The sequence below is a fragment of the Hemibagrus wyckioides genome, linkage group LG25 (genome assembly GCF_019097595.1).
Source record: "Hemibagrus wyckioides isolate EC202008001 linkage group LG25, SWU_Hwy_1.0, whole genome shotgun sequence".
NCBI lineage: Eukaryota > Metazoa > Chordata > Actinopteri > Siluriformes > Bagridae > Hemibagrus > Hemibagrus wyckioides.
Window position 1 is genome coordinate 11,966,449 of NC_080734.1, and position 17,926 is coordinate 11,984,374.

At 37.7% G+C, this 17,926-nt stretch overlaps 1 protein-coding gene across 9 annotated transcripts in view; it reads left to right on the forward strand.

Moving 5' to 3' along the window:
- The window catches only part of lrfn2b (leucine rich repeat and fibronectin type III domain containing 2b), a 124,802-nt gene that overhangs the window by 51,603 nt on the left and 55,273 nt on the right, over nucleotides 1-17,926 (forward strand). For 6 of the 9 annotated variants that reach the window (XM_058379555.1, XM_058379553.1, XM_058379554.1 and 3 more), the window contains one exon: nucleotides 11,276-11,403. The exons of the other annotated variants lie outside the window; for them this stretch is intronic. The gene's annotated coding sequence lies outside the window, so the exon portion shown is untranslated. The remainder of the gene's footprint in view (nucleotides 1-11,275; nucleotides 11,404-17,926) is intronic. 9 annotated transcript variants of the gene reach the window in all.

Here is a 17,926-nt window from a genome sequence, read left to right on the forward strand (position 1 = left end):
TATGCACAGTCTGCACTGGGAATGATGTTCTATGCAGAGTCAGATATAAATCTGTCTTTCTGGGTCTGCCTATTCTGTGCACAGTGGAGGCCGTTTGACAGTTCGCCAGTTTGCCAGTAGGAGCATGCAAACTAGTGAAAACTTCACAAATGGTGAGGAAGTTCTTTCTGTGCAACATAGTGCAAAAGCAATTTGTGAAACTTGCAAAAGACAATGCAGAGATAAAATGTGTTTTACTTAAGACAGACAGCACACAGTGGCTACATCTACACAGGAAATAGTATTAATTGTGCTGCTCAATAATGAATAACTATCAACTTAAGTGATATTTTTTCCATAGATAGATAGATAGATAGATAGATAGATAGATAGATAGATAGATAGATAGATAGATAGATAGATAGATAGATAGATAGATAGATAGATAGATAGATAGATAGATGGAGAAACATTGTTTCATTTCACTTTGTACTGCGTCAGCTATATGAGGTTGAAATGACAATAAAGCTTCTTGAATCTTGAATCTTGAGATCATGGACCTAGTTAATATTACAGTAGGTGCCTAACTTACACTAGTATAATTGGCCACAATTACATAAATTAAATTACTAAATTATTATTATTAATTATCCTAGCCATATTGGTCCTAATGGTAGCAGTTGATGTCTCACATACTACAACTTGAAAGTAAGGTTGGGTGAAATGTCATGATCACCAATTGCACAACACATCTGAAAATAGACGACTGCTTCTGAGTGCCACACAAAAGTCTGGAATGTTTAGTTTGCAAGACTACATTCCTAACTATTTATGATCTTGCAGGTTGTCCCTCAAAAATGGGGAACTGACTAATAAACAGTAAGTAATAAGAAATAAAATTGACCTTGCCATATGCCCTAACTATTTAAGGAGCTGAATATCACTTTAATCTACCTTACATGTGTACTTTTTTCCACAAACCTTATACAGATCTAACTTGTATTTTCTTAGCTGTATTTCTGAATTCAGCCCTGATAGTTAGCTGTAAGGGTAGAGACAGCCAGACAGCACAGTCAGTATTAAACTCTCTCATCAGCATCAAACTGTCTGAAAGCTCTCTCTCTCCTACCCAGAAAGGCTTTTTTTAATTCTGTTTGGAAGGCCTCATAAACCAGGCTCAATAATGATTAAGAGTCTTAATATTGGTAAAGAGCTCAAGGCTAACTGTGGCACTCATTTGGACTTATTACCTTTTAGTTCTTAACACAGCTCTCACTGCCCACTACCCCTCCTCACTTTAACACTTCCTAAGTGAGAAAACAACTTGACACCCAGACCAGGCTTTCTGTATTTTGAGATGAAGTCTGAGTCAGAATCCCAAAGTCCTCAAAATCCTCCAAAGAAATGAGATGGCCAGTAAAGTTGGAATACTTCTGTCATCCTGAAAAATCTGACATCTTTCAGAAGGGTGGGAGTTCAGAGGTGGTGTGTTGGATGAGTAATGGAATTAAAAACATGGGGGCTTCGGTTTAAAAATGAGTCAAGTGGCTGTAATCAGCATTCTCTGTGAGCTTTAGCTGGACCTCACGTCTTTAAAGCTTCATGATCTGAGAGGGGATTGGGGTCACGCACAAACAAATCACACTTTTTCAGCACTTTTGTCAGTAATGCCTCCAGTGTGACTCATTCTGACTATGAGAGAATAGAGTTTGACTGACACATATACAGTATGTTTTTTAGAGTTTTATTAGTTATTTATTAGTATTTATTGGTCATTTCCATTACAGCGTGAAGCTGCTTATATCAAATGTAGTGGAGTTTTCATTAGAAACATCCAGACCACGTAGCCACATCTGTATAAAGAATCAAATTAGGTTTTTATATGGTTAGTAATAAAGTGCCATCTGCTGTCATGTAGGATGAGGAACTCAGAAATTAAACCTTACATCTTATATTTGAAATACCTGGGTGATTACTCTTTTTATGTTAAAAATGCAGTATAAAATATGCAGAAGAAAGTCTGAATAATTGGGCATATTTCATTGCATATATCCACTACAAAAGAATCCCTTCCCTTTTTCCCTTTTCATTACTTTCACATTGCTTTACAAATACTACACAAGCCCCTAGATGTCTGGCAGTCATCTCATCATGGATGGCATTTCATCAGCTGAAACGTATTCCCTGCAAAACTGAACTGCTGTGCATCCCAGATGGTTCATCTCTTTGTCAGGGTCTTATGATTTTCCTGGACAGCTCTTAGATCTCACCTTCAGTCGCTGTATGCAACCTTGGAGTATCCATGGACAATCAACTGTCCCTTTCCTGATCTGACATGCTTATGCTGACTTCTCATTTACAATATCAGAATGATTTGTGTATTTCTATACACACAGGCCACTCAGGTTCAATCTTTTATCATTTCGAGACTGGACTCCTGGCAGCTCTACCTCTAAGCTCAATTCAATCACTGCAGTTGATTAAGAATGCAGCTGTGCAACTTGTTTTCAATCTTCTTAAGTTCTCCCACACCACCATTGCTAAGCTCCCTGCACTGGCTACCTGTAGCTGTCCACATCAGATTTAAAGCACTGATACTTGACTACAAAGCCAAGAAACAGAGCAGCACACACCTAACTTAAAGCACTAATCACAACCTGCACTGCACCACACTAACTCTGATCTGTTAGCCCTGCTCTATCAGTCCAACCATCTCTCGAGGTACAAGGAAGGCATGCAAGTAATCTAGGCGATGAAATGAAATTCACCACCTGGCTGTCTCCAAATTATGACAAAAGACCTACCACTTCATGAAGTACTTAAATTAGCACTTGGTTTACAAAACAAATCAGTTTTCTGTTTGCTTTTCTTCTGTATTACTTCCCTAACTGTATTTTTTTGACTAATGGTATTCTTGGTCCGTGAGCAGTATCACGATGTTTTTAATGAAAGAGACTTCAAAGCACTTCTTTAAACCGCTTGAGATAAGGGCTTCTGCCATGAATGTAAATGTACATGACAGATCAGACAGTTGTTAAAGTCTCACGGGAATAATGCAAATACAACAACCAACAAATTAGCACCATCACAAAGCACAAACATTTGTGTCATTGTTGGGGATACCTTTAAACAACAAAGTAAAATGGCTAGAGGAACATGCTAAAACACTTCACTAGCAACAGAGACGAAGCAGAAATATGAAAATATATTTTGATCCATAGAGGAAACACCAGGAAAAGGTCTCTTGTGGCCTGGTCTAAAAACATCAGCAGCATGTTCTACAGTTCAGTCTACAAGCAGCATGTGTCATGGCCTTTGCTGCTTGTCATCCAGTTGACGCTTGTGAATGACAGCTGACAGAGATCTGTTGATCTTTTAAGATCTTTTACATGATCGGTGCATATTTAATCGTCACAACCCATACAATGCCTATTACCTTTGTTCTTAGTTCTAATTACCTCTGATTCAGTAGCTAGCTCAGAGGATTTTTAAAAAAAATTTGTATAAAGGTTTTTTCTATGATATTTAACTCATACTCTTACAATTTGTACAGAAATTAACTAAGAAGATTCATTTGAGAGTTAAAAAATTTATCATCATAAATACAGAAACTACTAGTCAGGTGTGGCATGATATTAAAAAAAGTAAACTAGCATAACAAAGCAGGACTATCAGTGGCATACTGTATGTTAGCTTAAATAATATTATATATTTATTATATCTCTCTAGATAACAACTAGATTGAGGAGATGTTATTGCCATTTCTAATAATAATAATAATAATAATAATAAAGAGCTAGACAGGTAGCTTGCTTGCTAGTTAGCAGGTATCACTGCATAATGTAATTTTTATGAAAAAAAAAAAAAATTCCCCTATGCTTTATCAAGAATAGGATTATGTGTAGGAAAAAAAAATGTTGAGCTGCACTGGGCTAATATAGAAGCAAATTTCCTAGCAAGCTAAAGTTGTGGTGATATGATCAAGTTTGTGATTGATCACATTTAACCTTTCACTTTGAAAACTGACGACATGAGGATTGAACAGTCTTAATAATCCTCAAAGTCAGATGAATGTGAAGAAGAAGAGAGAGGCAGGCTGGGGCGTTCTTTCCCTCTCACGTACTCTCACACACACCCAGGCATCAAAGGCATCACCATGTCCACTCTCTCTCTCTCTCTCTCTCTCTCTCTCTCTCTCTTTCACAAACACACACACACACACACTCCTCTGTGCTTGTGATGTCTGCATGTCTGCTACTCAGGTCATCATACAGCAATGCAGCTTTTAATAATACAGCAGACCATATATTAGTCATATGTTTTTCTGCATGTGGTGATTGAAAAAGACTATAATACTGCTTAGATGTAGGGGCATACTCAGTGTAAAGGCATCAATTAATGACATGTTAACAAGTTATTCCTCACTGTTCATGATTCAGTGTCTGGAGGCAGAGTTAGCAACACTGACACACAAATTCATATTCATTATTACACTCCCTTCTTCCTCTCCCTCTCTCTCTCTCTCTCTCTCTCTCTCTCTCTCTCTCTTTCTCTCTCTCTTTCACACACACACACACACACTGCCTCTACACCTTCCCTCTCTCACACTTCCTCTTTTTTCCATGCTTCTTCTCTACTTCTCTCACCCTTCTTCTCACTTCCTTTTCCATTTTCTATACAACCCCCACCCCAACACACACACACACACATTCCAGATTCCAGGCTGCAGAAACATAGAGTGGACCCGAGACAAATCCCATTGTGTAGTGTGATTTTCTGATGCTCTGATATTTTCAGTCATGTTGTGTGAGCACCCCTACGACAAGTAGCAAGAACATCTATGATCCATAGCCAATGAGAGTCCCACTCTTGTCAGTAAAATAATATTGCTTCAATAAGAAATAATCTGGCATGCCATCCCCAAATGGTTATGAAGAGTAAAAATAAAAAAATAAAGCAAACACAACATGACTCCTGTGACAAACAGCATAAAAATAGAAATATTCTTCTTCACACTCTGCTTCAAGTTCTTTTTGCATCTTGCCCGCATCTCCCTAACTGGTCTTTCCTCCACATTTTTTCTCTTTCATCTTGTTTTTTTTTTTTTAGAAAAACCAAGCACATCTTATTACTCTCAAATGTGAGAGTATGAGTCAACTTATAGACAGCTCTCATGTTCATTTTCAAGAGAAAGCAGGATTTGGGGATCAGACATGCTTTGATCTCTCCAGGTGAAATATCTTGCAATGTGTGAGCTTTGTCTGCTAATGCTTGTATAGTGTGCACACTGATCAGAAGCAATTACAGCTATATGATGTGAACAGTATGCCGATTCTGAGATTTGGAGAGTCATGCAATATAATCAGCACAGTTGAACTCCTTTTAAACTCCCAACAGTCCTCTAATAGTCATTCTTTTCTGTGCTTTTCTGTTACCATTATTTTCTAGCTTATGTTTTTCTCTCTAATCGTTTCAGTTTTATTGTATAGCACTTTCAGTAGACATGGTTATAAAGCAGCTGTGTAGAAATACAAATTTAAATTCTTAATGAGCGAACCAGCAGTGAGAGTGGCAAAGAAAAACTCCCTGAGAACACATAAAGAAGCTACTAAGAGGATTAAGAAAAGCCAGACACATTAAGAGGAATCCTCTGCTGACTAAAACTAGACAGTAGAATTATAAACAATTATAATATACAGGTGTAAAAGAGGAAAGACTACAAGTTGTTGAAACTAAGATTTCTGGGATGAGCAGAGCACATTTATTATCGGGGTTTTTTTTTTATCATGCAGGATCTGTCACCCTAATGCTTGCCTCTTTTCCTCTCACTGTCTCTTTTTTATATCTCTGCCATTGAGTGATGGAGGCATTATTATTTCAGGTTGCCTGTCTGTCTGTCTGTCTGTCTGTCTGTCCATACATACATTTGTCTGAAATTGTAGTTGTAGTACTATATCTCAAAAATGAGTGCTTAAATGCGTTTTATTGAATTTATGTGGAATTTTTTAATGTAACCATATCAGGTGAACTTGTGTCAAGATCACAGCAAGGTCAAATGCCTGCAGTAGATTTGTTCAAGTCAAGTTAAATGGGTTTTTGTCATTTGTGTATCTAGGAACGAAATGTCATGTCTCCCAGTCCACGGTGCAACAAATAACAATACACAAAAAAAACATAATTCTAACAAGTGCAGGTAAATAAATACACAGAACAAAACAATAGATACACAGGACAATAAATACCCAGGACAAAAAGTACACAGGATAATAAATACCCAGAACATAGGCTGTAAACTGTAAAATATTGGGTAGTAGAGCAGCAATAAATAGAGCAGCAATATTGGCAGCAAAAATAAGTTTCATAATAAAAAAAGAGTCTGATGCAGCTGAGTAAATTGCAGTCTGCAGAGGTATTGAGTGATTCTAGGTTAGGTGTTTGACTAGCCCAGGTGAGCGGCAGCAGGGTGTTGTAATCTGACTTCCTCAAGGAAGAAACTGTTGTGAAATGTGCTGCTGGTGGCTCAGATGCTTTTATACCTTTTGTCAGATGGTAGGGGGGTGATGAGTCGGTGAGAGGGGTAAGAGGTGTCGTCCGCAATACTGGTGGCTTTGTGCATGCACAGTTGTTGTAAGAGGTTCAAATTCTATTCTACTCTTCAATAGCTTTCCTCACATTTGAAGAATATTTTAGGGTATTTCTGGCATACAAGAGTAGACTTGACTTCCCTGTTGACGACCCTGGCATCGAATTCTACTTGTTTTTTCCATTTCATCCTTCACTTATCTGTCTCCCTCCATCTATTCTTTCCATAATTTAACCCCTTTCTTTGCCTCCTTCATCCTGACCATCATACCTTTCTCTCTTTCCTACTCTCTCCAGTCTCTTTTAATCACTCATCCTTTATTGCCCTCCCTCTCTCTCTATCTCTCTCTCTCTCTTTCTCTCTCTCTCACACACACACACACACACATACTCCTCTCTCCAACTTGCACACATTTTGCTTGCAATGACATCACACCTCTGTAATGGAGTTTTAAAGCAGTCTGTGGGACGTGTGTGAGTAAGCTCGCCTCATTTCACACCCGTGAGCCAAACTGAGACATTCTAACCGATCTGCTTGGTTAAGACAAATCTTTCATGCCCTAATTTTATCAAGTGGAAATGCAAAATACCTGCCGCCTCCAGCTGCCATATTTTTGTGCAGGGCCATCAAGGCAGAACATTATAGCATATTGAATTCTGCTGCCCTGTGTTTGATTATTCATGTGCATTTTTTTAGAAAAGAAAAGAAATTGAGGTTAGTATAGACAGCATGTTTTTGGGAGGAAAACCCGAACACACAAACTTTGCAAAGACAGTAATCAAAGCTCTGTATCGAACTGGAGACCGTGAAGCTGTGAGGCAGCTGTGAGGCAGTGGAGAGGCGGAAGTGAGGCAGCAGTGCTACCCACTGTGCCATTCCGATCTTTTTCCAAACCATAATAATAGACAAACACATTCTGTCTGAACTGATGTCTAAACATATGTGAATACTGTAAATAAAATACTGAATAAGATTGAGAAATCATTTCATGATTCTTATAAAGCACTAAAGTGCAGATAATGTAGGCTGTGTTCGATGTGTTTAAAAAATCGGCATAAAGCATATTAAATATCAGTCTTATTCAAATAGCGTAGTGGAGAGTGTGACCTAGAGCATGTTCTTGTAAAAGTTTAATATTTTTCTAAGCAAAATGTGCTTGTAGGAGAGCACTGGTATTCATAATACACATAGTGCTGCATATAAGTTATATGTAAATGTTTTTCTGTGAAACTGAGTTTTTATAAAACATCAGGCATTTGGCACCATTCTGCTGCACAGTGCTCAAGAAGACAGGGCTGGTGGGATCGGGTGTAACAGGACACATTATCTGCAAAGAACTTTGTCAGTAATGCGATATTGTGAATATCAACTGGGGAAATGAGGTGGTGGGGGTGGGGTGCTATGATATTAATAACATTGTTGGCTGCAGTCTGGTGAAGGGATTGTATATCTTACATTTGTTGACAAAAAATAAGCTAAATGTTAACTCAATTATTTGTTTCTTCATTATCACCATTATGAATGTTTTTTCATGTTTATGCCAGTTCTTGTAATTGCTTCTGTCATGAAGGGGGAATGAGTGCAAATGAAAGGGCTTATTTTGAGAAATCTAAATAAACAGATTGATTACTGGCGTTAGTTTGCTGTAGGGGAACTAGCAAGCATGACACAGAAGTGTTAGCCTGTCATATGGGGATAATAAATCTTATTCCTGACATATTACCTCAACACATTATTAGATATTCTACTTAACATTGGCTAGCTTGACAATGACAATTATTGACAATTGACAATTATTTGCTGTAATCAGCTTTATAACAAATGTTGATTGTGACGTCAGATATGACATCTTTTCAAAATGTTCTAAAGATCCTATGTCAAGCTGAAGATTCGTGGTGAAGTCTTAATAATAATGTGGTTTGTTGGACAAAATGTAACTTGGATTTTGTTAACTCAAGTACACCTGTCAATCTGCAAAATCAGGACCTATTGATTGTTCTGCTCTCTGAAGAAGAAGAATAACCTTCTCTTTCTGCCTGTGGAACAGAATGACATTAGCCAAACACAGGTGTTTGTTGGCAAATGACCTGCATGTAGTCACCGTTCCAATTCATCTTGAATGATTTCAGTGGGATTGAGGTCAGGGCTCTGTGCGGACCACTCGAGTTCTTCCTCACCAAAACATTGAGTCATGTTACCTAAGGCTAGACCTTTTAGCTTCACTGAAGGGAAATTGTAATGCTACAGCATAAAGGCATCATATACAATTGTGTGTTTCGAAACTTAGTGGCAACAGTTTGAGAAAGACCCACATATAGGTTTAAAGCTTTTTCCATATAGTTTAGATCGACAAATTAGACTTATTATATGACTTTACAGCTGGAATGACCCAATGACTTGATTTTGAAACTGTAATGGTTTAAAATTAGACATGCTTTATCTCTGAAAAACAGGGATTGTGCATTAGGTCACATGCAAAGGAGAGTAGCTCTGAATATGTAGAACTATAAAAATGACCCCTATTTTCAAGCTTTCCTCCTCTGAGCACACCTAATCCAGATCATCAGCTCATAATTTATGAAGCCACACAGACACACACACACACACACTGACAGTACAGTGTTGTTGGTGTTGGTGAAAAAACACTTCTGGTCCATGTTGACATGCAATTCCTGCAGGTGACATGCAATTTTCAGGTGCACTTTCATGCAGCATATCTCCTATGGTGCATCATGCTGGAAGTAGCCATTTAAAGATGGGTAAGTTGTGGCCATGAAGGGATGTACATGGTCAGCAACAATACTCAAATAGGCTGTGGCATTCCAGCGTCGATTGATTGGTATTAATGGGCCCAAAGTGTGCCAAGAAAACATTCCCCACAGCATTACACCACCTCCACCAGACTGGACTGCCCCCTTCAGCTCAGCTTTCTGTTCTTGGCTGACAGAAGTGCAACCTGACGTGGTCTAGATAAATAATAGAGAGAGAGAGAGAGAGAGAGAGAGATTTTTATGCTAAATGCAATATGAAATGAATTTCTAGAAACCTATTAATTTTGTTATTTCATTGATAGAAATAAGTAAATTGATATATCTTTGCTATATATATTTGTGCATTTTCATTAGTTTATTATCAATAAGTGATTTATCCTGATCAAGGTCACTGAAGCTTATTTTGGAAACACTGGGTATGAGGTGAGAACATGAGAATACATTCTCCATGGGACACTAATCCATTACGGGGCACCATGCATGCACACACACACACACACACACACACACACACAAAGCAGTTTAGAGTACCCAGTCCAAATATATACTGTATATTTTGGGAGTTGGGAGGAACCCATGTGGTAACAAGGAGAATATCTGCAACTCCCTACACCACTGTGCTGCCTCCTCTGACCAAGAACTTTTTAACACTAGTTAAACGTGAGATAATATGACAATAAATATATTATAACCCCAGAATATCAAAATCCTACAAGGGGTTAAACTTGCCTAAAAGAGAATCAGTTTGGAGCTTAGCAGCAAATGTTTCTTTTCTTGATATCGACCTTGTTAAAGGAGGAATCCATTAGCAGGGTTGGAAGCTGCAGGGGTTGATCAAAGCCTTGGCCTCATCTTTGTTTTTAATCAGCAGACTCACATCCTGCCTGAGCTCAATTACCTTTTCTGGCCAGGAAAAATAAGGCCGAGAGGACCGAAATTCGTTGTCAGTGTTGACAGTCCCCTCAGGCTTTGTCATACTCAGCTGATCCTTATTACTGGAGAATCTTTTATTTAAAACTGAAACAGATTTTTAGTTTGTGAGACACATTCACAATAAAATCTAATCTATCTGGGTTGAAGGTTTTCCTTTAAACTGTGAAAATGTGATACTGTATATTTTATTTAAAGGGTAAGACAATGCACATCTATAACACGGTGTTAATTGTTATCATCTCTTAATGACTAACACCTCATACAGACTCCATTTGTAAGCTTTCCTCTATGTATTTGGCATTATTACAGCTACACAGCGTATTGTTCTGGTGCTTTGCCCAGTGCCGACTGATCCCAGACTCTCATTGACATTAGTTAGTTAAACATTTGTTCACTACTGATTAGGTTTTATTTATTCTAACATAATGCCGATATCAGTGTTTCTGTGATTGATTCATGTTGTTTTATAAAGATCCAGCATTTCAGTTATAATATAAACACTGAGCAGTTCAGTTCTGATCAGATCAGTTAATTGTATATAAATCTCTTTTTTATTCTTTTACAAACAGCTAATGCCATATTTTTCTCACCTTTTCTTTATTAGTCAGCATCATTTGTAAACTGCTATTTACCACAGAGACAGATATATTGTTTATCTGTATTAAAAAATCCTTAATATGCATTTAACATATATTTAATGTATTTAATTTATATGGCAATAATGTGCCCTCCTAGCACTTATTTGAGAATGCAGCTAAAATGGTATAATTGCAGTTTGCAGTAAAATACAGCATCTAATATAAGCTGGGTCATGTACTTAAAATGTCATCTTATATAAAAGTCATGTTTGGTATTGTTCCACTTTAAGTGAAAGGGCCTATTTGACCTGAAATGAACAGACAAAGGCGAGACATTTATGGCAGAATAATAATAAAATACTGTTCTTACAAAGAGCTGAAAGAGTGAGCAAAAAAGATTATTGTTACTAATAAGATTCCTTCATTTCCAGTAACCACTTTATCCTGGTCAGAGTTGCACTGGTTCTGGAGTCTATCCTGGGAACACTGGGCATGTTGTGTGTAGCGACTGTGGCAGGCTGAACACAGACACAGAGGGGAGGGAACGATGGTGAGAAAAGTGAGTAACTGGTTTAACTTTCTGTCCTCTGCCCGTTTTTACACTCTCCCAGCTCCTCATTGAGGGTGAGCTTTTGCCTTAGCTCTGATTGGTTGTTGGCCTTAAGCACTTCTGCTGCCCTGCCTTGCAGCCATGTGCTCTCTTGTTTTCCACAACAGGGGTGATAAAGTGCCACTGTCCTTTCAACACCAGGGTGATAGTCTTGTGAGGAGCATGTTTTTGGTTTTGTGTGTGCATGTGGGACTACACCCTGGGTGGGGACTAGTCCATTGCACTTTCAGAAGCTCAAGCTCATTAACACTTAATGTTCATGGCTAAAGTAATCAGTCAGACATTTCTGAGGAATTTAAAAACATCATCCAGCCCTTACTGCTGCAATTATAATCCCCATTGGCTGCCTGTTGTCAGGTTGCACTGACCTGCAGTTCAAACCCTCCCGGTGAATTTTCTGTCCACGCTGATAGAGCTTTTAAACGGGAAAAATGAGGAAACTATCAGTTATGAGACACAGCTTTTGTGCTGCATTATTAATGCTCTCTGCCAGCAGCTGAACCTGAGTGATCTGCTCATGCTAAAGATCGACCTTCTCCATGAATGAATCTCTTTTTCCCTCCCCACTTTCCTCAATCAATTCAAATTCATTGTGCTTTAGTGCTTCAGGCTTTTCACCAGGAGAATTTGGCTCTGATTATTAGAAAGCGAGATTAGCAGTGCTCCTTCATTCTTAGCTGAGAGATTGCATATGAGAGGCAGGTGGATCAGTTTGGCATATGGATAAAGAGAAGTTATGATCAAGGAAATCAGATTTTCGGAATAAGTGACTATATATCAAGAGTGTGTTCTAGTTTATCTATGCTGGGTTGCCAAATCACAAGTCAAACCCCTTCTAGTATTTACAAATTTCAAAGTCAAAATTTTATCTAGATGCTAATTTTAGGCACATGAGTATCTCCTAGGGTGACATGATGCATGGGTTACCTCGGGGTTCACCAGTTTTCTTCCACCTCCCAAAAACATGCAGGTTGGTGGACTGGTTAATCTAAATTGCCCATAGTTATATTAAAGTTTGAGAGATTTACCCTGTCTCCCACCAGGATACAGCAGTTAGTGAAGATAGATGAATGAATGAATGAATGAATGAATGAATGAATGAATGATGTCTTATTAGTGTATAACCAATGCAACTGAAACAAAGAATTGCGCCTTTGTTATATTTTGTGTCAGTCACCTCACAATTCTCACTCCTTTAACCAGTTGAAAAGTGATTAGATTGTTTGACTGCACTTCATCTTGAAAACACATTTTGAGTTTTTGTTGAGCAATGTGTTTTATTATTGGTAGCATCCAGAGCATAATATGACCCATTGTCATTGTAGAATGGCCCACTGTCATGGGTTAGTGAGCAGGCAGTATTTGCTAAATAGCATACTAACAATGGGCCTCATTTATCAAGCTTTTATTAAAGTTGTGTGTAAATGTTTGCATAAGCAAAAATAAAAAGCATTTCTCCAGAATTTACAAACTGCTGATGGCCAAAAGTGTGTGGCCACATTTTGGTTCTTCCCCCAAACTGTTGCTACAAGGTTGGAAGAGCACAGTTTTATGGGATGTCTTTGTATTCATTATCATTACAGAATTTATACTAGAATTAATACTTTATTTTCTTGGATTGGGGAAAGCAGATTAATAAAGAGTGTTTTCAAAATAACTGATGAAGTCTAAGGAATTGAGTATTGAAACATATAGAAGAAACACTGGCTCATCACTGGCTGTGATCATCTCAGTTGTTCTAATGCTGAAACGAACTGTAAGTGATTTAGGTTGCAGTCTCTGTGATGGTGAATATCTTTAAATTCAACAGACTGCTGTTTTTGTAGCTAGCAGTAATTAAAGTGTTAGCCTAGCACTTACTCTAGATGCTAACTAGCTAGTTAGCCACTAACAATTATCATTTCAATTACATCGATCAATGGAAGCAAGAAAACTATTTTACAGAATTCAAATAATTTTCAATATTATTTATTTATTTATTTATTTATTTATTTATTTTTGCAGTTTTTGCCGCAGATAAATACAAACACTTCCTGATCTTCTGACAGTATGTTGGTTACATAATTTAGTGGCCTAAATTGCACTCCTTTGCAAATTTTTCACTCCTCCTGTGACTACTCAATACATTAACCTTTTTTTCACACGAACCTTTTTTGTATATCTTCTTTTTTAAATAGTGGGCCTTAAGCTACTGCTTGTACCACTTACAGCAAGAAACAGCTCAGCTTTTAAGCACAGTAGCATGTAGTTTAGAACATAGCCACAGGCCATGTGTTTAAAAAGCACTCATTTGCTGCATTCATAAGTATGTTTGCAGTTAACACATTGTTTGGACTGTGATGTTTATTAGGTAGCTAATGGAAGAGGAAGGGGAGAGGGCTAGCGGAGAGATGAGTGGGGAAAGCGGGATGTAGGGAGTGTGTTTGCTGAAATGGAAGGTGGCATTAATGAAAACATTTGAGATATTATTTTGCATGTACACATACCTCCAGATGTGAGGAAAGATTAAAAAATCACATCAAGGCCAGAGTGCTGCCTGTAAATTGAATAATTATTTAATATAAAAGATTATGTTAGCTGATGATGGAGTGGATTTTTCAAGGCTAATTCTTCACTCAGTCCACTTCTTACTCATCACTTCATCCACTGCCATAATGTTCATTCATTATATAATCATATTATACCTTTCGTAAGCCTGGGCTTGTTTGAATTTTTCATAAGATTCTTCAAAAAGTTAGTATCAAGTGGGCTTTCAAATAAGAATTCACTATATATTTTGTTATGGTGCTCTGTTTTTCTATGGGAAGAATTTGGCATTGGTTTTGGTTTACTTGAAGAATCATTGCAAAGTATTTCAAAGCTATTCTACAGTATGTGAAGAAGTAGGAGGAAACACAGCAGGGCTTCATACACCACGGCAATGTCAGAAAGGAAATAAAAGATTGTTAGGTATTCTGGTGTGCACTCAAAGCTCAGGGTGTAGGTAATCATAGTGCAAGCAGAGAATCCATCAGGTCCAGCTTATCAACAGTTCAACAAATGAGAGCTAGAACAGACATGAGGGCAACTTTGAGACATCAGTAGCGCTCAACCCAACAGCAAACCTGCGTGATTGAGAGGTGAGATAGATGGCCTGGAGATCGGGAGAAAACAAGGGATCTGACCAGGCTGTGATTTGGATGGTGAGTATCTATGATGATTCTCCTGACACTACTGAATTATATCTTTGGTAAAAATCTCACATCGTAGATCTAAAGGGTTAGTGCAATGAGTTTCCTCATGTCTAGCTTAATCATGAGCTCTGTTATTGTTTATGTTTACTGCCTGTGTGATAAAATCCTGTGATCTGTCTTTGCTGTCTTTGCTAGAGGTATTGAATCCATTTTACTGATTTATACGGGTCTGTGTAAAAGTCATGCCGCTTGCTGCTTAACAGTAAAAGCTGTTTTCAGTGCATCACTGTATAACATTTAAGCATTCTATTTTAATATGAGGGCTTTAAGCTTTATAAAATGTACCACTTCAGAGTAGGTCAAGGGTTAAGTTATTCAGTGAGGGAAAGTGCTAGAATATTTATTAAGGAGACTGGATAAGAGGATGACTCTGAGTATTCGTTATCTCATCACAACAATGTGGAAACACCATGCTCTACACTTTGTACCTGTACAGACTGCTTAATGTGGGGTCGCCTGTACGTGGTTTGTCGTCATTTGTGGATATAGACTTCTATGGGCTGTGGTCTTGAAAGAAAATGCTCCTTTTTTGTCTCTGAGTCTTTGAGTTTATTTTCATTGGCTAGTCACATGTCTTGCAGGTATTCTGAGTGGTAGCGTTTTACAATATGAGGCTAGAGGTGACATCAACTGAGTTATGATTCCATAACCCTTAAACTCAACACAGTAGCTTTATAAATGTTGAGAATCCCACCAGTCATTGACTTCTAAAAATTAGCATCCATTCAAAGACTTATAATGTTCACAAACAGCAAAACATTCTGTTGTTGTTTGCAACTGTCTCTGTTGTTGCTGACATTTCCTTCCCATTTTCTGACATGATTAATTGGTGCACAGTGCTCTGTGTGTGCGTGTGCGTGTGCGTGTGTGTGTGCGTGTGCGTGTGTGTGTGTGTGTGTGAACTTAATGAACTTCATGTTTTATGGATCAAAGACACATTGAGGCGTCTGCTTCTGCATGTATATGTGTGTATATGAGTGTGTGTGCATATGTGTTTGAGTGTTTGCCCAATTTGACAGGCCCACTTTCCCCTTCAAATGCACCATCACAAACACTCACGGCTGTTTCTCACAGGCAACATACACTCCTGGGATAGCATCTAATCTGATATTAATCCAAGACTGTGCTGCTTCTATAAATAGAAACCCTATTTGTTTATTTTGAGCCTTATGTGCACTTCTTCCACTCTTCTTTTCTTTACTCATAGCCTGCTAGCAATTAGAAAAGAAACATCGTTCTACTCTTTTTTCTTGCAGCATAGCACAGACATGCCACACCACACCACACCATTTTCATCTTGGCAACTCAAACTGATCTGGTCTGCCATATTCTAATCACAATTCAGCCTTCATGAATGTATATGAGGCATGAACTTACAGTTGGAGCACTTTGAGCCCATAATTGAAATCCCACACAAAATATTAGATACGGTTGGTTGTGTTCAGGACATTTTGGCCCAGATTCTGAATGCTGTGAAATCTCCACCATCATTATTTTGGTCCATCTGCTCAGCTCAACCTAGTGATTTATTGTCTCTACAAAACAGTCATTTTCACCAAGAACAGCCAGTGGACAGTTTGCTCCCAAGATGAATGAAAAAAAGAATACATCTGTTTAGCTATGAATGTAGGTCAATTTTAAGTACACTGCATTTAGCAATCGTAAACTGTAACTAAAAGCATAAAGAAGATCAAAGTAATGCTCTGGCTATGATCTCTGTGCTGGAGGTTTTACTGCTATTTCACATAACAGCCCATATTATGGGATTGGTGTGGATAGTACCACTTGGAGACCATGGTGGTGGCTTTGAACATCTGTTGCTGTGTTTGCTTTTGCTTTTGGTCTCATTGAACATTTAGTGGCTTAAGCAAGAAGGAATTTATGTTAAAACTGATTACACAATTACACTTGACTGTGTAATGTACAGTTACAGAAAGGAAATTATTTATAATCACACTCTGCAGTGTCACCAAGATGAGTCTGGATCCTTCTCAAGGTTTCTACCTCATATCGTCTCAGGGAGTTTATCCTTGCCACCATTGCATCTGGCTTGCTCATTAGGGATAAATATAAATTAAAATTAGAAACTTTATCATTTTTCGTCTGGGTTTTTATATTCTTGTAAAGATGCTTTGATACAGTGTCCATTGTTAAAAGCGCTTTATAAATAAAACTGAATTGAATATTTTGTGCATTTGTATTTGTTTCTTATTCTGTGTATTTGGTTCATTAAGTAATCAGCAACTTATAAATAAATTGGTGGTACCAGATTATCATTGCCATTCTTATTTATTAAGCTGATTAAAATTGTTTGTTGTTATTTACATTTGTCTCAGTTATTGTGTGACAGCCTTCACGCTTGAAGCTCAAGCTCTTCCTGTAAATAAATACTTAAATAAAATAAATACACACCATCCTCTATGGAAGTCTTGTAACTAATCTTGACTTTTACAAACAATTAAAACATACTGTATTTACATCTATGAAACGAGGCTAATACAAGTATAACCCAGACCGGCAGACGATTCAGTAGTAAAATTCAGTAGTGTAAAAACCAAAATAAGATAAAATGTGAATCAAAAGGTAGAAAAGATCCTTTATCCCTTTATCCCTGTTCCAGCAGTCTGCATGTCTGCATACAGGTCATGTGCATTTCTGAGATAGGGCACAGCTGAACCCCACTGCAAAGCCTTTTAACAAATTTATGTGCATGCTTCATATCTCCTTTCTAGTGATATTGCATTTCCAGATCCAGTATTGAAAAAGCAAAAGTATGGATTCACAGCTTAATAGAACCGCAATGCATTCACCACTGACCCATATATGTATAACTAAAACCACATTTGACTGATGTTGTAGAGAAAACAGAAACGCTCTATAGTGCATTTTTGTATTGTTGGCCATATATTGCAGTGCCACAGAGAAGTGTAAATACTGGCTGAGCCTAAAGCATTATTTTAAATCTGTCATGCCATTTCAAGTTGGCTACACAGTTTAAGAAGTATGTTTAATTTTTTTTTTGCTCTGATAATACCTTTGCATAGTCCATGTCAAGAAATGTAATTAAAAAATATATGTGCCAGAGTTATTTTTTTCCTTTTCATTTTCTTCTGCTTTCTCCATCCATGGTAAATCCCTGCCTCATCTCAGGCTCTTAAGTCTTCATCTATATTCAGGACACGGCCCAGTCACACAAAGAGTTGGCCTAACATTTCACATGCTAAATATTTATTTTTTCC